Source organism: Copadichromis virginalis, linkage group LG23, assembly GCF_057382275.1.
Source record: "Copadichromis virginalis isolate Kocher_CV1m ecotype Utaka linkage group LG23, C_Virginalis_male_GT1.1, whole genome shotgun sequence".
NCBI lineage: Eukaryota > Metazoa > Chordata > Actinopteri > Cichliformes > Cichlidae > Copadichromis > Copadichromis virginalis.
In genome coordinates, this window is record NC_140639.1 from 51209704 (window position 1) to 51234672 (window position 24969).

General features: G+C 42.0%; 1 pseudogene; it reads right to left on the reverse strand.

Annotated features, from left to right (window-relative positions):
• Nucleotides 1-11054: 11054 nt before the first annotated feature.
• LOC146682208 (uncharacterized) lies at nt 11055-14378 on the reverse strand (annotated as a pseudogene).
• Nucleotides 14379-24969: the final 10591 nt, after the last annotated feature.

The window sequence follows — 24969 nt, forward strand, 5'->3', positions numbered from 1 at the left end:
GTCGTCAAATGTCAAAATTTCAATTTGGCCAACAGAGGACAGAGCAGTAAGACTGTCACCTGCATCAGAACCAAGACATCTGGCTAATACGTCGGATTCTGTGTCTGGCTCATAACTGGTAACTAGCTTTACTGTCGGGGTCAACTTTGCTAGTGACAGACAGAAGCACTTAAAGGCTTACTTTACAGTTTGTAAGTTTTGTAAGTAGAGAAATACATTTTGGGCATGTCATTTTAGAGCAGAATGCTCAGTAAACACTTGGGGGCTTAACAGGTTAATATACAAAGGATAACGGTAGGGGAAACCCAGCTGGGAATAATCGCACACGAGACAAGAAGGCAAAACTAGACACACTGAACACTAGATGAGGGATGATTAAAATAAAACAGAAGCATGAGACACTGACATGGAGACATGGGGGGAATAGTTGTGCAGTCAATGTTCCCTCTAAGCTGCGCAATTGCGCACTGCTGGCACGTCTCTGCGCAGAAAAAAAATCTGTGTTGCGCACAAAAAAAATCGAACCTGAATTAAAATTAAAACTTTAACAACTCTGTTTTGCAGTGTGAGTCAGTAAGTGACTTGCTGCTCCCGTATGAGATTAGAACGATGCCACCTTATCCCATAGTCCAGCCAATGATGCGATTCACATTCGTATATACGCAGCTAATCAACGTCGCTGACAGGCTATGACAGCGTCCTTATGTGCCGACACCGGTGTTTTAGCGAGCAAAGCGGCTGATGTGGAGTGAAGCCACGTTAATGACAATGTGTACAACCATTGGAGATGTGAGCAGGACAGACGGAACAATTGATGGAAAAAGTGTGGACTTTATACCAGTTTTTAAATTGTGTTGATCGGCCACGTAAAACCAGAGTTATGATAAAATATCTGCAATGTTTGGTTTCCTTCCTGAATACTGTAGTTGTTCATATTTACTGCAGGAAGAAACAGTAAAAACTGCGTTTTATAAGGAAAACGCTCAAAAGCCTGTGAGCAAAAACAAAACCAATACACCCATGCAATTGACAACCTCTTCTAAACAAGAAGCCTAGGCTCTGAAGAGCCCGAGTGTCCAGGAGGGACGTTCCATGCCGAATACACTATGGACAGGTGGAGGAATTGGAGGGTCATGTGCCAGGCGGGACTGTTGAACGAGGACATTGAACACATCTACCTTTTTGGAGCCATGATAACAGGGTTCTTGCTGCTCAGAGCTGGCTTGGCTCTGGCTTTTAAAAGATTAAAAAAGTGTAAACGGCTGTTCAAAACCCCACAAGGCTGCTCGCTGTGATTGAAATAGTGATGGGTCGTTCGCGAACGAAATGGCTCTTAGAGCCGGTTCTTTGACGTGAACGACGCGAGCCGGCTCCTTATCGCGAGCCGTCACGTTTTTTTTTTTTTTTTTTTTTTTTTTCTTTCTCTCAGCCTCTCTCTCGCACTTTTTTTCCGCTGCACTCTGCAAGCGAGCCTTGTGCTTTACGCTGGGCAGAGGGGGGGAGGGGCGGTAGTTACACTCAGTAGCACAGGAACAGAGCCAGAGAAAGAGAGGCAGGGACAACAACATTAGAAAGGTATAGTAATCATCCACAACTATTTTCGGTTGCAGATGGTAAAGGATTCAGAAAGTTTATTCATGCAGGCCCATATGACAGAGAATATGCATGTTCTTTTTGTTTTCATATTATTTATATTTAATTGTGTTGTGGTTTGCAGTGTTTTGTGTTGTTTTCACTTTAAATTTGTAAAAGAAAAAAGCTGAAAATTTAAATAGTTAAAACTTGAAATGTGAATAGTTGATTTTTGTATTATGTGATTTATTTATTACATTTTATGTGGAGTGAATAAATAAAAGTATATTTACAGTGGCCCCTAGAGACAAAGCACGTACAAACTCCGAAGCACGTACAAACTCCGAAGCACGTACAAACTCCGAAGCACGTACAAACTCCGAAGCACGTCAAAGCACGTACAAACTCCGAAGCACGTCAAAGCACGTACAAACTCCGAAGCACGTAAAAACTCAAAACGCGTACAAAAGACAACATAAGTGCTCCAGGATGCTGGGCGCAGTGTTGAGCCTTTGTTATCTTGTGGCTACACAAGCCAGCAAGTACCAACGACCGGATTTGGTGTGTGGTAGTAACAGGTAAATGAACTTTTTTTTTTAATTATTTGAATATATATGAGTGCCTGTGTATAAATACACAAACAATACACACATGCTTTCAATTGTGTAATTTAAGTGATCTAGTAGCTCTGCTTTGGAAGTTCAGTTCATGCTAGAAATGTGTTTTGGAGTTTGTACGTGTTTTGTCTCTAGGGGCCACCACTTTTTTTACGTTAGTAATTCCTTTTGTGCATAATTTTATATTATTGTTAATAATAAATTAATTAAAGCAACAAAACAACCTGAAGAGCCGGTTCGGAGCCGAAAGAGCCGGCTCTTTTTAGTGAGCCGAACCGAAAGAGCCGGATCTGTAAAAAGAGCCGGAAATCCCATCACTAGATTGAAATGATTGGACGGCTCGTGGCTTCTCAAAATGTGCTCATTGAACGCAGCACAGAAATCTTTGAGAAGTTCACAGCAGTTGTGAGTACTCGGGCTAAGCACTTTGAGCGCAAAAATGATAACTAGTGATGGGTCGTTCGCGAACGAAATGGCTCTTAGACCCGACTCTTTGACATGAACGACGCGAGCCGGCACATGTTTTTTGTTGTTGTTTGTTTGTTTGTTTGTTTTTTTTCCTTTCTCTCAACCTCTCTCTCGCACTTTTTTCCCGCTTCACTCCGCAGGCGAGCGGTGTGCTTTACGCTAGGAAGAGGGGGAAGGGGCGGTAGGTACACTCAGCACAGGAACAGAGCGGGAGGGAGAGAAAGAGAGCCAGGGACAACGACGTCACATTAGAAAGGTATAGTAATCATCCACAACTATTTTCAGTTGCAGATGATAGAGGATGATAAAGGATTCAGAAAGTTTATTCATGCAGGTCCATATGACGAGGAATGTGCATCTTCTTGTCGAGGAGCGTGTCAGGTTACATTTCACTGTGTGTTATACTTGTATAACTATGCATGTGACAAATAATAAAGAACCTTGAACCTTTTTGTTTTCATATTTTAATTTATATTTAATTGTGTTGTGGTTTGCAGTGTTTTGTGTTGTTTCACTTTAAATTTGTAAAAGGAAAAAGCTGAAAATTTAAATAGTTAAAAGTTGAAATGTGAATAGTTGATTTTTGTATTATATGATTGATTTATTACATTTTGTGTGGAGTGAATAAATAAAAGTATATTTACGGTGGCCCCTAGAGACAAATCACGTACAAACTCCGAAGCACATAAAAAATCAAAACACGTACAAAACACAACACAAGTGCTCTAGGATGCTAGGTGCAGTGTTGAGCTTTTGTTACCTACTGGCTACACAAGCCAGCAAGTACCAACGACCGGATTTGGTGTGTGGTAGTAACAGGTAAATGAACATTGTTTTTAAATTATTTTAATATATATGAGTGCCTGTGTATAAATACACAAGCAATACACATATGCTTTCATGCTTTCAAGTGTGTAATTTAAGTGATCTAGTAGCTCTGTTTTGGAAGTTCAGTTCATGCTAGAAATGTGTTTTGGAGTTTGTACGTGTTTTGTCTCTAGGGGCCACCGCATATATTTATATATAAACATATATAAATAAAACCACTTTTTTTTTACGTTAGTAATTCCTTTTGTGCATAATTTTGTATTATTGTTAATAATAAATTAAAGCAACAAAACAACCTGAAGAGCTGGTTCGGAGCCGAAAGAGCCGGCTCTTTTTAGTGAGCCAAACCGAAAGAGCCGGATCTCTAAAAAGAGCCGGAAATCCCATCACTAATGATGGCCAACAAGCGAGCAGTAGCAGCATTCTTAAAAAAAAAAAAAGATAATAATAATTTCTTGGCGGTTAACCCCTTAGCAGTCCTACAAATTTTGCCTAAAATTTGTGAAAAAGGCATATCCAAAATAAATTGCATGCTGCTCTTGAACCATTTGGAGTATATGCATGGTTTTGGTCTCTTTTGAAAGGAGACAATCTGTAGTTTGTTCCTGAGGTGTCAGAATCACTTTATGTCATACTGCTATTGAGTAATAGAACTTTGAACACACTAAAAAAGAGAGAGAAAAAAATCCGCCCAAGTTTTTTTTTGTAAGGAATGCATGCAGATGCCTACCTTGTGAGGTATTAGCTGGAAAACACAACAGGATCAAAGCATGAAGCCTTACCAAGCCACAATTCAAATTTGATAACAATATCTTAGAAAATGAGTGTTCTATGCAAGTTTATTTAGGTCTATGTATAGGCGCTACCCAAAAAAGGCCACTTGGAGACTCCAAATGGCCCTTTGTAACAATCAACACATAAAAGGCTGTAATTCTTGAATGCTTTTATGTACAGTCCTAATTTTGGTCTCTAATTAAAGGTTACACTCAGAGCTATTCTTACATCCAGATTTATTGTCAATACTTTACAAAATTACAGGAGCATAAACATTATACAGTGTTTTTTTTTCAATTTCGAAACAAATGTAAAGGGAAAAAAAAGTATTATGGCATTAAAACTCACTATATATACACATTATGTATATGCATCTGTGGGTGTATAAATATATATATAGTTTTTCACACAAATGTATTTTTACAATTATATTTTTTAGAGATCATTGGCATCATGCCAGTCTTTATAACAATCTCGACTTGGCAAAAAGCACAAAGGCACATCACAGGAGGAGCACTTTACTGGTGTCTTTGCCTGGCAGTGTCTGCACCTCAGACGACCTGTGGTGCTGTGTCCACTGATATGCACAGGCTTGTGATGTGCTCTGTTTGGAGAGGGTGATGGTGCGGGCGATGGAGCAAGGCTGCCAGCTGCCGCTGCCAGCTCCTCAATAAGGGTCTCCCGAAAAGCCTTTTGGTGCATGGGTACCTCTCCTTTACCCTTTGTGATGCTCTTGTGAAGCAGGAAGGCATTCACAACAGCAATGTCCAGAAAATGATAAAAAAATGTCTTATACCACCTCTGAGTCTTGTGGATGACTTTATAGTAGTTTATCAAGGCATCGGAGTGGTCCACCCCACCCATGCACCTGCATTGACAGAAAAAACAAGAACAAACAGAATTGAATAACAAGAACAAACAAAATTGGATTTCCAAAAAACAAAATAAATAACATAATAGTTATATAGATTGTTGAATATAAAATACATACCGATTATACTCCTTCACTGCTGGTGGAACAGAGATGTCTTTCAGCACCCAGTGTCCATCTGCATCTCTAACTCTCCTTTGAACAGTGTCCCCAGCATGGGCTGTGTGGAGGGTTGAGCACAGGAACACATCCCTTGTGTCTCGCCACTGAACGAAGAGAAGGGAGTCCTTTCGGATCCATCTTATGCTGCCACGGGGAGATTTAGAGTCCAGGCAATTTTTTTTGGTTTTTGGAAATCCAATTCTATTTGTTCGTATTGTTCCACATGCCCAGATCCTCTTCTGAAGGAGGTCACAGAAAAGGGAGGGACTACTATAAAAATTATCTACAAAAAGTTTGTATCCTGTGCCAAGCAACCGTGTATCGATAAGCTCCATCACGGATTCATAACTTAGTCCCTTGCCACTGTTTCCCTGCAGCTTCCCTTCATACACGAAAAAGTCCCATGTATATCCGTTGCTCGAATCTGCCAAAACAAAAAGTTTGTATCCCCAGCGAACAGGCTTATTTTTCATGTATTGCTTTATTCCAATACGTGCTTTGGAGGCAACCATTCGCTCGTCAATGGAAATTTCTTGGCCAGGGTTATAGTTTATTTTACAGACCTCCCTCATCTCCGTGTATAATGGTTTTATTTTGCAGAGACGGTCAAAATCTGCCGTACCTCTTCTCTGCTCATTAGCAGCATTGTCCTCCAAACTGCTTAGGTGAAGGGAGCGGCAGATCCTTTGAAACTTCTTACCAGACATTATTTTTTTAGGGAATGGAAGGCTGTACAGTTTACTACCTCGCCAGTAATCAGTGATTGCAGGGAGTTTGACCAGACCCATATAAATCACCATGGCCATAAAAGCATACATGTCCTGTAAAGTCAAGTCAATCCATGGGTTAGAGGGCTTGTGGCATGTTGATCCAAAGTCATTTGTGTTTTTAATTATTGTCAGCAACATGGAGTTTGTGAAATAAAGTTGAAAAAGCTGTAAAAGTGTGTATGAAGCTGTAGGTATGATCTGAGGTCCTGGTGATTTGATGGGCCTGAAGGTGGGCTGTGGTGGTATTATGTCTGGAGCATCTGTATCATTCCATCCCTCTTCAGATGTACTGGCTGGCATCTCAGCTTGACTGCTGCCAGTTCTCCCTCTTCCTCTTCCTCTCCCCCTCCCTCTTGGCCTTCTGCTTCCAGAAACTCTTTGGAAAGTGGAAGGATGTGGCTCCTCTTCTGACGAAATGCTGTCATCGTGTTCCTCTGTACTTGTCTTTTTACTGGCTGGCTCCCATAGTTCATCTGATTCTGATGATTGTCTGTGATATACAAAAAAACAACAACGATATAAGTTAGCAGGAACACCTCAAAACACACACAAAATATATATATATATATATATATATATATATATATATATATATATATATATATACACACACACATTATATAAAGACACACGACGTGAGTTAGTAAGAACACAATCAAAACACAAAGATGCACACACACAAACAAACAATATAAACACAGCAGGAGTTAGTAAAAACGCATCAAACACACAGAGGAGCAGGCGCGCACACACACAAAGGCGCACACACACACAAAGGCACACATACAAACAGTAATATCATTGTATGATATAATAAACACTTACATGTCGAGAGTAGCGTCTCCTCCATCCAAAAAAATATCCTCTGCTACCGAGTCAACAAAGGAAACATCACTGTCTTCTTCGGAAATATCTTCCTCCGACTGATCACTGTCACGCCGAGTGCATTGTTCGAGGACTTCTTCCAGTGAGAAGTAAGTTTTCCTCTTTGCCATTTTGTACTTACAAAGCTCCTTTGGTCGCAAGTTCTCTCAAAATGCTGTATGAACACAGACGCTGTCGTCGCTATGAAAGTTTACGCAAAAGCGCACGAGTGACAAAAACCTTTTGCGCATGCAAATAAAAGGGGAAAAACAAGTGTCCTCCCCCTTAAGCTGCATATCAATCTTCTTTAAATCCTGTGTCACAATGTTAAAAGCCATCTTTTACTACCCAATCTAACAATGATAATTCCGGTCTCTATTTATCTTCAAGAAATGACAACTCTGTCCAACTTGTTGTGCCATAGAACAATTTAAATGTTCTGCTGCTTTTATTACCGTGTTGTTTCAGGAGTTAGCATGGATACATGTATGCACAGAAACTTGCAACAACAAAAAATGCACAACATCTCTACCACTGAGTGCTTGCTACGAGCAAACTTTAAAGTAAGAACTTTGCTTCCAAATGTGTTCAATGTGAAGCGGATGATGTGAAGACGTCCCTGGCCCCCTGTCTTTATCCTGATCAGTCTCATTCCCTTGTTTTTGTTGCCTCCATACCTGAATAAGGAGACTCACTCTCATCCCTTGAGGAATCTGAAACTTGCAGATCAAACTTTTCTAAAAGTTAAAAGAAAACAAAACACAGCCAGAGAATTTATAATTAAAAAAAATCTTAAATTCTAAACTTTTAATTATGTTTCAGAGCATCTTAATAAAATTTACACTCGGCGCTAATTTCAATTTTTGGTGTTTCAAGTGTTTGGCCTTTATAATGTGAAAGAGTTCCATTCTCCACTGCCAAAAGCAAGCTGAAGGGTTTCCTGAAGCAAGCAGTAATACTGCCTGTGCAAACGAATGTCATGACCCAGAAGGCCTGATAGTTGGTCTGCTTTATTTTCTTGAAGATGTAAAACCTGCAAAATTGTTGCTATACATTTTTGGAGCCTTGCTGAAGTTAAGGTGTTTTAGTTGAAAGACTTGTTACCAGTCTTTTGGCTACCTGCTGCAGATCGAATGCTTTGCTGGGCCCTGTTTCAGGAAGCCGGTTTGGAAAACTCAGAGTGAAAAACGACACTCACGGTTGAGTAACCCCGAACTGTCCAACTCGGAATATTCGGTTTCAGAAAGGCTGATAACAAGTAGTTCAGTCAACGCGGAGTTGCTTTAACCCCAAGTGAAGCGCGCGGACGAGGATACATAAAGCCCTGATAAGCGGAGCACAGATTAAGCGAGTCACCATGGAGACGGAGGGAAAGAAGGCGCGGTCAATGTATTTCACAGCGCTTGAGGCCGAAATTCTGATGGCAGCATATGCCGATAACATGCAAATTCCGCGGAAAAAAGTAACACAGCCACAGCTGCAAAAGCATGCATGGCAAAACATAGCCGACAGAGTCAATGCGTGAGTGTTAATTTAAACATTGATCGAGGGATTTCCACCCATTTAACACGTTATTTTATCATATGTTATTTTATTTGTTATTTTATACATTTTATTTTGTGACGTGATGTGAGCGCAGGTGCAACCCAACAGGCCCCAAACGTGCCTGGCAGCAAGTAAAAATGAAATATAAAAATATAGTCCAAACAGGTAAGGTGTAATTGTATTATGAGCCATAGTGCTTGGTCTGTTTGTCCTATGTAAATCAATTGCAGTTAGAGGCTACATTAATTTTCTTTCTGTAAGCACTTATTGAAATTATCTGAGCACATTACAAGTACATATTTGCTTACTCTGTATGCTCAAATGTGGCCCGTTATAGCCAACAGAAAAAAAGCGGAGGCCCGAAAAACAGGTGGGGGTCCTCCACCACCACCACTCACAGAGGCTGAGCAGTTGGCCCTCAGCCAAAACAGTGGGCGCCCTGTGGCCGAAGGCATCTCTGCGGGGACATCCTCTGAGTCAATAACCCCGCAAGACACAAGTGCCTACATAAGGGGTAAATTCAAAATAATACATGATGTGCATACATCCTTTCTTCACAGTCACCTTTGCAGTGCTACTCATTCATTTGATAAACTCTTCACCATAATGGATTATTTTGTAGTGAAGTTATTTTCCTACTGATTTTGCCTTGCCTCAGTCTTGGTTGTCTTTGAGAGCATAATGACAATGAAGTGTAAGGTGCTTGGTATGTTTGTTAATTGCCATTTGGTCCCTTGTAAGTTATAAGTGACCTGTATAAACCTCATATTCTATCAGTTGATGGTGTACTGCATCTGGTGCAGCCTCCTGTTGAGCCAGACCAACATGCAGTTGTGAGTAATACTCCACAGATTATATGAGTTTACAGTAGAACAGCAATGTTGTTTATTTCTTTACTACAGGAAAATAATGAAGAAACATTGACAGCTGTTACAGAGGAGGAAGCAACAGAGACACTTTATGAGGTTTACATCTTTTAATACTTTGTGTACAGGAAACACAGGCGACCAATAAAGCCAGTTGAACAAAAAATCTGTTTATTCTTCTTTCAACATGTTGAGGTGATGGGTCAAAGGAAATGATTGTGACATATGGTGTCTCTGACTGCGCTTCCATCTTGTATGTCCGTGGGAGGGTCAGGATGTTCATGGTTTGGATCACTGCTGATGTTTGGTTCAGAAGGACAGTGTTCTCCTCTAATTGTGGCAATGTTGTGAAGAATCACACATGCCACAATAATGTCACATGCCCTTTCTGGGGTGACCCTGAGTCTTTGCAGGCACTGGAACCGGGCCTTAAGCATTCCGATAGTCATTTCAACTCTGGCTCTTGTCCTGCAATTAGCCAGATTATATCACTGCTGTGGGCCCGGTTCAGGGTCAGGGTAAGGGGTAAGCAAATAGGGTAAACATGGATACCCCCTATCACCAAGCAAGTAGCCAGTGAACTCTCCTAAGACAGAAGGATACACTTCAGTTCAAATGTCCCTGAAGCAATTGGTCTTTATATATTTTACAGTATTCTCAACTCACCATGTCCAAATTTTGTGCTCAGTGTACATTCACGGAATATTTGTGAGTCATGGACAGAGCCTGGCCACTTGGCTTCCACATTTGTGATAATGTTGGCAGCATCATATATGATCTTCACAGTGCAGAGAACACAAATTAGCATCCATTACTATGATGAAATAATTTGTTAGTTTGAAATGCTACAGGGAACTATGTACCTGTACATTAATGCTGTGGAAAGACTTCCTGTTCACATAGTCTCCTTCATTTACTGAAGGAGCAATAATTGGAATGTGAGTACCATCTATACAGCCAATCACACCTGGGAACCCTGAAAATAAATGTAAAATTTAAGTAGTAGTTCAAGTATCACCACATCATACATTACGTTTTGTTCATCCTGATACCTGCAATTTTGTGGCATCCCTCTTTGATGAATCTTGTGGGTCTATGACCGGGAAACACCACAAACGAGTACAGGAGACGTTTCAGTGCAACTGTAACATTCCTGACTGCCCGACAGACGGTAGCCTTGGAAACGTGCTCAGCGTCACCAATATTATACAGAAAGCTCCCGTTTGCAAAAAACCGAAGTGCAATACAAATAATATGTACAGAACTGAGAGCATGTCCGCGATGTGTCACATGCGTAATATATGGCCTGAGGATGTTATCCAAATAAATTATAGATTGTGCTGAGAAACGGTAACGTTCGCACAGGAAATCATCAGGTAATGATAAGATGTCCAGACGCGCTCGAATCACTCTCTCCCGGCGGAGAGCTCTGCGGAGAATTTGGGCTTCGATATCTACCGGCTCTTCAAGGAAGGGACACGCCATGTCTGAGACTTCCTACTGTCAGGTTTCCGACAAAGGGGCGGAGACAGTCAGGGTTAGTTGTGGTAAACCTGCTAGGGGGCAGGTTAGCTTCACGGCGTGTGTCGTCATAGTGACTCACTCAGGCTGCAGCTGAACTCGCTTTGTGAAACCGAAAACCCAGAGTTTTCGTTAACTCAGGGTATACTTACTCAGTTTTTCCACTAAACCGGCTTCCTGAAACAGGGCCCTGGTCCTCAATTCATTATATAGCAGACAAATATTAACAATACGTAAACTATCTTTGAGTGCCATTACATCCTAAATTATACCGTACTTGTGCCATTGATCAAACATTATCTGGATTTCCTTTTCTAAGCTGCAAATTGTAAGTGCACCGTAATGTCAGGTTGAGAATTCATGTCAGGGGTATTTTCTGGCTGGGATTTTAGCTGTGAACAAGAGTGGTAAAAGGGATGTTGGTTTGTAAAAGAGAAAATAAAATGAGCAGGAACTAGAAAATCTTAATCTTCCCACCACCATATATGGCCACAGTGTTGCATATCCAATAGACGTAATACAACATTATGATCTAATATTATCATCAAATAAATTTGGACACAAGTCACTTGCACTTGCTAAATACTCAAGTACATCACTCACAAGAGTTCTGCCAGTCCCCGTGTCACCTTTGCATGTTTCATTAAAATCATGGTGTAATGTTTCTCTTTAGCATTTAGCTCGTCCTCCCCTGTGTCCGTAGTAGAATGTCCAACATAGGCTGATACGGACTCATTTTCCCACTCTGGGTCTCACACTTTCAAAAGCTAATTAAAAAGGCTTTTGCTTCTGACTCAGTCCATTTGCCAGGTGGCAGGTGTGACTGAACACATCTTCAAGAGAACTGAAATACAAAACAACACTTCCATGTCCACTGGCCATAGCCACAGAACTGCATGCATGAGAGTCGAGTAGTAATGTCAGAATGGACAGTATCCATTCTGAGAAATGACTGCACATGTGCTGCTACACAATGTCACAATACATGGCACACATCTTTTGTGCCATGTATAATACATGTCTGTAGGCTAGTGTCGATATGGTTGATGGTGAACTTATCAAGAATGGTGTGTACAGCTGACAAAACTTCTGCCCATCTACACAGGAACTTATAGGTAAATGAGGCACACACAACAGACTGGATGAGTTGCTGATCATGTTGCGGTCTCTCAAATCGCCGTATAAATGGTCACCTAAAACTACAGCTCTATCCAGATCGTTTTGTCTCCCTTGAAAAGACGCTATCAAATGTATGTTTTGAGAGGCTAGCCAAACCTACAGCCATACACTGAACTCCTCCATATTTAAATCCATCATCAGCCTGGTGAAATGATCCTTTCACACTCTTACTAATGGAACTTCTATCCTCTGCTCCAACTCCTATGCCAGCATTATCACTTCCAAGGTTGACAGATCTCTTATCAAGTGTAGCTGTAACATTCATGCCAACATCCACAAACACTGTACCACTCTGTCAACATCAGCGTGTCCTACCCTCACAGAAATGCTGCTAACAGGATACTGCTGCATCTATAAAGTTTTTTTTTTTTTTTTTTGTTTTTTTAGTTTCCTGAAGTATCAGGTCATCAAGGCATGAACTGAAAACGGCCACTGGCATGCCAATCTCAAACACGAGGCCAGCTGCATCACATGTGTCACAGCCAACAGCATCTTTGTGATGAATGATGAGACTAATAGAAATTTCTGTTGTAACCTTTTGTGGGTATAAAAGTAAGGCCTCTATTTAATAGGGTCCTCTGAGCGATGGAAGGTTGAAACACTTTAGATAAGTTCATCACACCATCAATCACATTCTTATCACTAATCCCCTCCTGTTGTACAGGGCTTATGGGGATTCCCCATTTACATACATTTCCCAATGCTATAACATTGTTTCTGCAGTTCCATGTGACCAATGAAGGTCATCACCTTCTGTGGTGAACACATCTGGAGTGAGGGCCGGAATGTGGTCCTTTAAACCTGCAATAAAAGTGTTCAGGTGCAATAATGTGTCCTGTTCTACCTGAGGAAGGGCAGAAGAAAAGTTAATTTCAGGCACATAAATGTCAGCCTCAGGGAACTTTTCACGAGCTGCTCTCAGTGCCCTTTTCAGCTCCATTACTGGCACATTCTTCTCTTTGGGACCTGTTGTCAATCCCAAAGGATAGGACTAATTTTGTCACCGATGTGTCAGCGGTCGCTCTCTCCAGTAGGTTCTCCGCATGCCACCATTTGGCTCCTGGGAAGCTGCCAATTTGTAGGCTGTCAGCTGCAAAAGGAGGAAGTCTGCTGACATTGGAATCGTCGATGATGATGATCCAGGGCTCCTTAACATGTAGGTGCCAGTCCTTCAGCTTTCTGCGAGTGTTAGGATGTCTCGTCGGGGTCCGCACCTGCTGTTCTGATGAGGCTGGTGAAGGAGGAGAAGACGACGATGAAGAAGACTATTCCTCTGCTGCTCTTATTTGGAGTTTAGTCTGTCTAAGCTGCTGCGAGGCGGGCCCAGATAAGTCGCTGGTTGTGGTTTAGCCACTGTTACTGTGTTAACCCGCTTTGTCTTTTTGGGGGTGGATTCCCCCTGTGTGAGGTCAAGCCCCTCAGTGTTCATCTCCTCCACAGATTGTGGTGGGTGGATGGAGGGAGAAGGTGGTATCTCCTGGATTGGAGTCTCTTGGAGTGCGATGAGGATTCTCTTCACCCTCTGGTCCCTCGGTGCCGCCGGATTGGGTTCTGCCGTTTGTGTAGTCTCCAGAGGGGAGGTAAGTCTCGAGTCGCTCTCTTTTTCCTGCTCCCTCTCAGAAAAGGGTGACCAATCTCCAATGATGTGATCTGTCATTGTTGCAGTTGTTGTTTTAGATGTGGTGCTCGTTGCAGGTGGGTCATGGACCTGTGCAGAAACTGTTATCCTCCGGCTGGCCTCGGTCTGAGGTGGGGCGGGTTGTGTGTGTAGAACAGTTTGTTGTATTACCTCAGTAAGGGGTTCAATAGCGTCCAGTTGCCTCATCTCCCCGTTCCCCTGTGGCTGTCGCGCAGGTTCGCTGGCAGTATTCTCCTCCACTGTTCCAGTGGCTGCCCTGAGATCAGCCAGCTTCACCACAATCTCCGCTCGGGCCTGCTCCAGGGATTCGGGTTGCAGGCGACGGCCCAGGTTCCTCTTGGCCCAGGACGTTGCTATTTCGAATGGGGCCCCCCCAGTCCTGTTTAGGGAACTCAGAAAGTGCTTTTATTTCCTTCTCTATGCTCTCAGTATAGTGATCCCGAAGGATCAAAATGGCTGTATGAGCCCAGTTTCTCGCATTTCCCTCAATCATAGTCTGTGTCTTTCTGTTGGGGATGGCTGGTTTAATAACAGTCATTAGATTGTGGGCTATCTTATTTAGAGAAGGAGGATAAATGTCACTTGCCACATTTTTCAGATGATGCACCGCTTTAATTAGTCTGTGAATAATGCGAACGTTCGCAGAAAAGTTTAATAGACTAATAGTGATGGGATTTCCGGCTCTTTTTAGAGAGCCGGCTCTTTCGGCTCGGCTCACTAAAAAGAGCCGGCTCTTTTGGCTCCGAACCAGCTCTTCAGGTTGTTTTGTTGCTTTAATTAATTTATTATTAACAATAATACAAAATTATGCACAAAAGGAATTACTAACGTAAAAAAAAGTGGTTTTATTTATATATGTTTATATATAAATATATGCGGTGGCCCCTAGAGACAAAACACGTACAAACTCCAAAACACATTTCTAGCATGAACTGAACTTCCAAAACAGAGCTACTAGATCACTTAAATTACACACTTGAAAGCATGAAAGCATATGTGTATTGCTTGTGTATTTATACACAGGCACTCATATATATTAAAATAATTTAAAAACAATGTTCATTTACCTGTTACTACCACACACCAAATCCGGTCGTTGGTACTTGCTGGCTTGTGTAGCCAGTAGGTAACAAAAGCTCAACACTGCACCTAGCATCCTAGAGCACTTGTGTTGTGTTTTGTACGTGTTTTGATTTTTTTATGTGCTTCGGAGTTTGTACGTGTTTTGGAGTTTGTACGTGATTTGTCTCTAGGGGCCACCGTAAATATACTTTTATTTATTCACTCCACACAAAATGTAATAAATCAATCATATAATACAAAAATCAACTATTCACATTTCAACTTTTAACTATTTAAATTTTCAGCTTTTTCCTTTTACAAATTTAAAGTGAAACAACACAAAACACTGCAAACCACAACACAATTAAATATAAATTAAAATATGAAAACAAAAAGGTTCAAGGTTCTTTATTATTTGTCACATGCATAGTTATACAAGTATAACACACAGTGAAATGTAACCTGACACGCTCCTCGACAAGAAGATGCACATTCCTCGTCATATGGACCTGCATGAATAAACTTTCTGAATCCTTTATCATCCTCTATCATCTGCAACTGAAAATAGTTGTGGATGATTACTATACCTTTCTAATGTGACGTCGTTGTCCCTGGCTCTCTTTCTCTCCCTCCTGCTCTGTTCCTGTGCTGAGTGTACCTACCGCCCCTTCCCCCTCTTCCTAGCGTAAAGCACACCGCTCGCCTGCGGAGTGAAGCGGGAAAAAAGTGCGAGAGAGAGGTTGAGAGAAAGGGGAAAAAAAACAAACAAACAAAAAAAAAAAAACATGTGCCGGCTAGCGTCGTTCACGTCAAAGAGTCGGCTCTAAGAGCCATTTCGTTCGCGAACGACCCATCACTAGTTATCATTTTTGCGCTCAAAGTGCTTAGCCCGAGTACTCACAACTGCTGTGAACTTCTCAAAGATTTCTGTGCTGCGTTCAATGAGCACATTTTGAGAAGCCACGAGCCGTCCAATCATTTCAATCACAGCGAGCAGCCTTGTGGGGTTTTGAACAGCCGTTTACACTTTTTTAATCTTTTAAAAGCCAGAGCCAAGCCAGCTCTGAGCAGCAAGAACCCTGTTATCATGGCTCCGAAAAGGTAGATGTGTTCAATGTCCTCGTTCAACAGTCCCGCCTGGCACATGACCCTCCAATTCCTCCACCTGTCCATAGTGTATCCGGCATGGAACGTCCCTCCTGGACACTCGGGCTCTTCAGAGCCTAGGCTTCTTGTTTAGAAGAGGTTGTCAATTGCATGGGTGTATTGGTTTTGTTTTTGCTCACAGGCTTTTGAGCATTTTCCTTATAAAACGCAGTTTTTACTGTTTCTTCCTGCAGTAAATATTCAGGAAGGAAAACAAACATTGCAGATATTTTATCATAACTCTGGTTTTACGTGGCCGATCAACACAATTTAAAAACTGGTATAAAGTCCACACTTTTTCCATCAATTGTTCCGTCTGTCCTGCTCACATCTCCAATGGTTGTACACATTGTCATTAACCTGGCTTCACTCCACATCAGCCGCTTTGCTAAAACACCGGTGTCGGCACATAAGGACGCTGTCACAGCCTGTCAGCGACGTTGATTAGCTGCGTATATACGAATGTGAATCGCATCATTGGCTGGACTATGGGATAAGGTGGCATCGTTCTAATCTCATACGGGAGCAGCAAGTCACTTACTGACTCACACTGCAAAACAGAGTTGTTAAAGTTTTAATTTTAATTCAGGTTCGATTTTTTTTTGTGCGCAACACAGATTTTTTTTCTGCGCAGAGACGTGCCAGCAGTGCGCAATTGCGCAGCTTAGAGGGAACATTGACTGCACAACTATTCCCCCCATGTCTCCATGTCAGTGTCTCATGCTTCTGTTTTATTTTAATCATCCCTCATCTAGTGTTCAGTGTGTCTAGTTTTGCCTTCTTGTCTCGTGTGCGATTATTCCCAGCTGGGTTTCCCCTACCGTTATCCTTTGTATATTAACCTGTTAAGCCCCCAAGTGTTTACTGAGCATTCTGCTCTAAAATGACATGCCCAAAATGTATTTCTCTACTTACAAAACTTACAAACTGTAAAGTAAGCCTTTAAGTGCTTCTGTCTGTCACTAGCAAAGTTGACCCCGACAGTAAAGCTAGTTACCAGTTATGAGCCAGACACAGAATCCGACGTATTAGCCAGATGTCTTGGTTCTGATGCAGGTGACAGTCTTACTGCTCTGTCCTCTGTTGGCCAAATTGAAATTTTGACATTTGACGACTTCCTGTGGTCACCTACTGCACATTCTGATGCAATTGGTAGTCTTGATGTTGTGTCCTCTGCTGACCATTTTGACACTCATGAGCATCCACCTTCTAGCGATGATTTTGATGCAGCTGTTGATGTATTAGATAACACGAATGAAAGTGACACTGTGCAGATTGGCGGTAGCTGTGGTGATGGTAGCGGTGGGGTTAGGAGTAGGGACATGCCTCGTTTTAATTCCAGAGAACTGCGTCAGCGTCTTGATTTTAAAGAGATCGGTCTAGATAATCTGCAACAGGTTCCCGGCAGGGTGCGAGAGAGTTTAGCTAATTTAATTGACCAAGCCCTAGAAGATGCCCCATCAGGGAGCATGTTGAATGTTGTGTTACGAGGACCATCCCTAACCAGTGATGTGCAGTGTGTGTTACAATCAGATGATGATTATAATACAGATTTATTCCTTGAGGAAATCATGCAAGTGCTTCAAAGTAATGACGAGTCTATATCATCAGAAACTTGAATTTATCGCCACAGTTGCTCATAACAGGAGCGGCGGGGTTCGTTTGAGATTAGGGCTTGGCTACAGGAGGTGGTAAGTGACTCATGTTGTAACTGACGTCAGACGCCGGAGATTTTGCTGCATCATCATCCTCATCATTTCTGCTACACTGGCAGGGCTAGGGGCCAGGACTCTCCTCTTCGGGTTTTTGGGGGATGTTGCTAACTCCGGTCCGATAACAGGCACCACACCCGCAGTAGATGTGCTCCGTGTGAGGTCTCGCAGAAAGCTATCAAATACGGCGCATTTCTCGGCTTTTAAAAAAAAAATCAGATAAACACATCACAGAGCAATGTGGCACACTTAGCAAGCTGTTACCAGGGGATGTAGTTTTGGCTGACAGAGGCTTTGACATCAGAGATGCAGTGGGAATAATGTGTGCAGAGGTTAAGATCCCAGCATTTACAAGGGGCTTCTGTCAACTAGATGCCAAGGACATTGAAAAAACACGAGCCATTGCACATCTAAGAATCCATGTTGAGCGAGTAATTGGTAGTTTGTGCAACAAGTTCAAAATGCTACATACCACCATGCCAGTCCGTTCTCTTCTTCCATGTGAGGGTGAAGACGTTACCTTTCTTGATAAAATTGTGGTGTTTGTTGCGTTTTTGTGAACATGTGCCCCAGTGTGGTAGTAAAACAGTAGTAAAGACATTTGTTCTTGTGTAATTGTATATACACATGGTCATTACGTTATGTAACCATTTCTGTATCTGTATACTATAATTGACAGTTTGTCATCGCTTTGAAGTCTTTGTTTCACTAAAATGATGTTAAAATAAAAGCAAGATAACAACAACTTCATTTAGGTCTTTATTTTACACTTTCACATTTGTTACATGGTAAGTACTGCAGCTGTGAATTCAAGTTATGTACATTACAATGCACTTCAGACAAAAAATTACACCCCAGAAAGAAAACCTTTGTGAGCACTCAGGGCGGCATTTCGCATAGAGAAATGTTTTAGTTCAGGATGGCAAACCTTCTGAAAGAACTCCTGTGCTTTCTTTAAACATGGTTCCCAGAAGTGCACATCAGGGAAGATGCGTACAACTGCCATATCTTTTGGTGTCCATACCACGAGGTCACAGTGCTTTGCGTTGGCCACAAAGATTTGTGTTTGCACTTGTGAGTGAAAGGGGTGTGTCCTCTTTAGGTTAAGTCCACTTGCTGTCATCTCGAGGCAAAAGTCTTTGTCGTGCGCATCCAATGCTTGCTGAATGCTGTCAGATCTGTATTTAAATGGACATTTAATTTCCAGGCACCCCTTCCCACAACATGCACACATGGTTAGTCCCACAGGAGATGCTCCTACCTCAGGAAAAGCCGTGTTAACAAGAAAACCACATACGAACCTGTAGGTTTTGGTGACGTGCTGACATTATTTGGGTGTAGGCGTGTCGAGCATCCTGTTCATGCTCCAGTCCCCAAGTTGTTTGCACATTATAGACAGAGTTATCAGGGTAGCAAACACAATTAATGACACTTACGGCGGGTTTTTCTACACTGGTGGCAAACACAGCGTGCATCATTGAAGCTGTGATTCTCCCAGCACGCCAAACATACCATTCTGGGCTCTTGTGTTGTAGTCTTGTGCTTACCTCAATAGCTTCTGCCTGTTCTTGAGTAACTGTGGCTGCGTTTACGTACTTTTCACAATGCAGTTGTAGCTCGTTAAGGCCTAGGGACTGTGCACTTGTGTTGCGCAAACACACCAGAGACAGTGGTAATTTGGATGACTGTACAGTGTGTGCTGTGTAATGTGTCTCCAATCCAGACAAACCCACTGCTTTACTGTGTTTTTTCTAACAGTGGTGACAACTCCTCAAGCGTAGCAGTGGGAATCTTTCTTTTTGAAGGATGGCTTCTTCTGCCTTTCACCACAGATGGTCTGTTTATATTTTCATCAAGAGTCTTTTTTTTGTGCTGCTGAAGATGTAAAGTCAATGTTATGGCCACCCTCTGGCTGTATCTTGGTCGTCTTCCCAGGCAAAACCCAGTAGGCTGGTTCATCTGTGACAGTCTTTGCGCCTCGGATCCGCGCTGTTGCCTCCACTTTAAACAGAAGCGCAGCGACATGGGTGCAGGTCTCCGCTACTCTGGCCATACAGGTGCAGTGTGCGGCTTCGACCTTCCCCGTGGTGCTTACAATAACCTATGGCCGTAATGCAGGTTCATTCAGTCTTTGGGAGTACAGACTGGACACAAATTAGTATTAAGTAATATCTTGCCCGATTATCAAAGTGGTAGTTTGCATCTACTTTACAATTATGGACACATAATATGACAACAAGATTTTAGCAGTTCATTGATTAATGTATAACATTAATTGTGGTGGTGGGGTAAACAATGGCTATTACACTCGATGCACTCCAGCTGACTTAACTTGGTTTGAATGACGATGTACTCACATTTTGGCAGCTTGAAAATAGCCAAATCTTGCACCCAGCCGTTTGTAAATTGGATGTGCGCCTCCAGCAACTTGTAATTACGAAACTGGTTCGCAGTGTAAGCGCTTACTCCACAAACAAGATACGTGAAGATATCGGGGTAGGACAGTGGGGGTAAGTCGTCGGGGTCTTTACTCCACTGCCGTATTTCATATGGGTCCAGATTTGCAATGCACTCTATTTTCTGCAAGTACCGCCGCTTCGCCTCTGGACGCAATTGGTCTCTATACAGTCCATTCTCTTTTGCGCTGCTTTTAAGCATCTTTCTTGTAGTCGTCGTTCCAACACAGTGTGTTTGTTTTGATTCGTAGACCCCGAAAATGGTGCCGCGCTCCCACAATGCATTGCGGTGTGACATCAACTCCAAAGCCCTAGCTTAGTGGAAGTTCCCCAAGGGATACCTGAGTGGGGGTGTCAGTGTTTGTAGCCTGATAACTATGTTTTGTAGGGGAGTTTGGTGTAGCTTGGGTGAGGGGAGATGACTTTATGACTGGCAGGAAGTCATGTCCACAGAGACACGTACGCGCACATGCAGGCACTCACGTGCTCGAACACACATACGGTGTTTTAGTTTTATGGCACATCATATAGGGTTTACAGCGGAGGTCGCTTCTATAATACTGCAGGTAATGGACAAAGGGTTGAGATTTGCAGAGGAATTGCCGGGGCCATGCACATCTCCCTTCTAGAAGCTGCATAAGTGATTGTGGATGAATAAAGTTTTGTGAAGTGACTATTGTCGTCTCTGGAGGCCTGAGAAATCCAAGAACTGGGGTTAAACTGTTTTGAGGTGACACTGATTTGGTAATGTGTACACAGCTTTTGCAGCCTAACAGTATTGCTGGTACAGAGAAATGGATGTCTGCAGATTCTTCATTAGAAACTATAAAACTTAGTGGATATAGGTTTCAATGTAATCCATGAAGTGGATCTTGCACTAGTAGTAATCCAGCATTAATTGAAATACAAAGCCAACAGCATGGTGGCATTGGCATGTACACTACAGTTTGGCATCAGAAAATATAATTATTCAGATACTAGATGCTAATTAAATTTTTTTTGGCTACATAAAAAAACAAAAAAAACAGTTGTAACAGGAGATTTCAAAGATAATGTTCTAAAATCTTAAAGCATTTGCAATTTTGTTACAGATAAGGGATTTGTTCAACATGTCACACAGCCGACCATAGAGAAAGGCACGTTAATTGATCATGATTATGTTTTGACAAAGTAGAGAAATCCAATTGCTAAAACTGATGAAGCATTGGACATGTCTAAAACATATGTAGAAGGGTGGCTGGAGCCTGCTTACATTTATCACAGGTAGGATCCAGATCTGATCTAAATCTGGACAGTTTAGTCTTTGACCAGTGTAGTCAAAGTACAATTTTAAACTGAATAACAGTATGATGTTGGCAAATTGAAGATGAATAGATCCTTCTTATCATTTTCAGCCAGTCTTCTCCTGAAATTTCAACATTTAAATCTTTTTCCCACTTTAATTTTAGATAATTGAGAGTGGTTGAGCTGTGATGGATTAGTTTATTATAGATGTTACGAATAATTTGTTTCTGATCAAATGCAACTTTAAAAATATCATCTAGCAGAGAAACCGGTGGACGAGAGGGGAAGCAATCAGTATGTGAGGATACAAAGTTTCGTAGTTGTAAGTCTCTAAAAAAAAGTTAGATTTGGTGTTACATCCCCCAGGAGGATGTCTCTTCTCCCTACTAACTCTTTGTTTTGTCTAGGCCCCACCTCCTCTATCCTGATTGGATGCTGCTCAGAGTCCAGATAATTGTTAATCAGCGGAGCACTACTTAAGGCCTGTGGAGCTGTGTTTCTGTGCCCTCTGGCCATTTTGATTGCCATACCTGTGCAGGATTGCATACCTTTGACTTGTATGTGCATTTTTGTTTTCATGTTCAGACTGCTTGTAGGGGAGAGCTGCCTTTTGTTTTGACATCCCGTTTTCTCCTGTTTGTGTTGTTAGGTAGGTTATGGTTATAGGTTGTATATTTTGTTTTCTTTGGAGTTAGGTAAGTTTTTTTTATTTTTTACATCAGGGATGTTTTGTTTGTTATGTTGGCCTTGGCTCTCCCTGAAGTTATACCTCAGTCTGAACCCAAATCTCATCACCAGCATTAAATAAACCTTTTAAAGTTACCATCTTGGCGCCTCCTTCACTATCCACCTTTATGTTCGTCCCTTCAACCCCCCTAGACTAGCCAGGGGACGTAACATTTGGGTATGACGGTCTGGTGTAAAAATGGTATCCTGTCAATTCAAGACATTTACAGTGGGGCAAAAAAGTATTTAGTCAGCCACCGATGGTCAATAACAAAAATACAACTCAATACTTTGTAACATAACCTTTGTTGGCAATAACAGAGGTCAAACGTTTACTATAGGTCTTTACCAGGTTTGCACACACAGTAGCTGGTATTTTGGCCCATTCCTCCATGCAGATCTTCTCAAGAGCAGTGATGTTTTGGGGCTGTCGCCGAGCAACACGGACTTTCAACTCCCGCCACAGATTTTCTATGGGGTTGAGGTCTGGAGACTGGCTAGGCCACTCCAGGACTTTCAAATGCTTCTTACGGAGCCACTCCTTTGTTGCCCGGGCGGTGTGTTTTGGATCATTGTCATGTTGGAAGACCCAGCCTCGTTTCATCTTCAAAGTTCTCACTGATGGAAGGAGGTTTTGGCTCAAAATCTCACGATACATGGCCCCATTCATTCTGTCCTTAACACGGATCAGTCGTCCTGTCCCCTTGGCAGAAAAACAGCCCCATAGCATGATGTTTCCACCCCCATGCTTCACAGTAGGTATGGTGTTCTTGGGATGCAACTCAGTATTCTTCTTCCTCCAAACACGACGAGTTGAGTTTATACCAAAAAGTTCTACTTTGGTTTCATCTGACCACATGACATTCTTCCAATCCTCTGCTGTATCATCCATGTGCTCTCTGGCAAACTTCAGACGGGCCTGGACATGCACTGGCTTCAGCAGCGGAACACGTCTGGCACTGCGGGATTTGATTCCCTGCCGTTGTAGTGTGTTACTGATGGTGACCTTTGTTACTTTGGTCCCAGCTCTCTGCAGGTCATTCACCAGGTCCCCCCGTGTGGTTCTGGGATCTTTGCTCACCGTTCTCATGATCATTTTGACCCCACGGGATGAGATCTTGCGTGGAGCCCCAGATCAAGGGAGATTATCAGTGGTCTTGTATGTCTTCCATTTTCTGATGATTGCTCCCACAGTTGATTTTTTCACACCAAGCTGCTTGCCTATTGTAGATTCACTCTTCCCAGTCTGGTGCAGGTCTACAATACTTTTCCTGGTGTCCTTCGAAAGCTCTTTGGTCTTGGCCATGGCGGAGTTTGGAGTCTGACTGTTTGCGGCTGTGGACAGGTGTCTTTTATACAGATGATGAGTTCAAACAGGTGCCATTCATACAGGTAACGAGTGGGGGACAGAAAAGCTTCTTACAGAAGACGTTACAGGTCTGTGAGAGCCAGAGATGTTCCTTGTTTGAGGTGACCAAATACTTATTTTCCACCCTGATTTACCAATAAATTCTTTACAAATCCTACCATGTGGATTCATGGATTTTTTTTTTTTCACATTCTGTCTCTCACAGTTGAAGTGTACCTCTGGTGCAAATTACTGACCTCTGTCATCATTTTAAGTGGGGGAACTTACACAATCGGTGGCTGACTAAATACTTTTTTGCCCCACTGTACATAAGCAACAATTTGCCTCTTTTGAGCAGCTGGTAAACAGGTTCTCCATACCCTCTCTCATTTTGCTGGTAGAGACATACCCGAAAAGTCTGGCAGCTGGAACTGCAGCAAAAAGTGGTTCTACAAAGTATTGACTCAGGGGGCTGAATAATTATGCACACCCCACTTTTCAGTTATTTATTTGTAAAAACTATTTTGGAATCATGAATGATTTTTGTTCCACTTCTCACATGTACACCACTTTGTGTTGGTCTTTCACGTGGAATTCCAATAAAATTGATTCATGTTTGTGGCTGTAATGTGACAAAATGTGGGAAAGTTCAAGGGGGCCGAATACTTCTGCAAGCCACTGTATTATTTTCCTTTCCCACATAAACAAGTGCTTGGTTCTTTGAAGTATTAAGAATTACTGCTGCAGCTCTTCTGCATGATCACTGCGTATATGTGTGTATGTGCATACACCTATCAAAACTCCCTCTGGTGAACATGACAGGAGAGATGAGGAGAAAGAACGAGCTGTTCAGTCCTTCATTAATCTTCTCCCACCTGTTACTACCTAAAATCTCGGTTCTGAAACAGAAAAAAAATGTGTTTGTGTGTTTGCATGCGAGACGTTGTCAACAGAATTAATTCTGTTGATTACTGTCTTGGTTGCAATTCTTTGTATAGCTGAGTGTTTGATAAGGTAGCACTTTGTCTGACAGAGGGCAAGCATGCATTTTTCTTTACCATTTGAAGCAGATTTGATGTCTCGGCACATTGCGGGTATATGATATTACTAGTGTGTGTTTTCATTTAAAGGTGTTATTACAGTGTTTGTAGCTCTTATTTTTATCTTTGTTGGGAATGATCTTGCTGAATGATGAAAAAAATATTGTTTCCATGTTTACCACATGTTTTGTTAGTCATGAAGCTCTCCTCAGCCAGCACCTGTGTCTCATCTCTTCTGCTGATTGAGACAAAGCTGGGAATGCCTGGCAGCAGGATATGAAATATGCTAATGAACTTATATAATAATAACCTGTCATCACACATGCAGTGGAAAGAAAATGAAAAATTTTGCAAAGGATTGTCTCATTGTAACCTTAATTCAAGACAAAACTGAAATTATCCCCTCCCAGGGCAATATTTGCTTGTTGTGAGAAATTGCATTTATGTGAGGCTAGTCTAGGCTGTGTAAAGACATCAATCATAAAGAAAACAGGTTGTTTTTTTTTTTTTATGGGATGC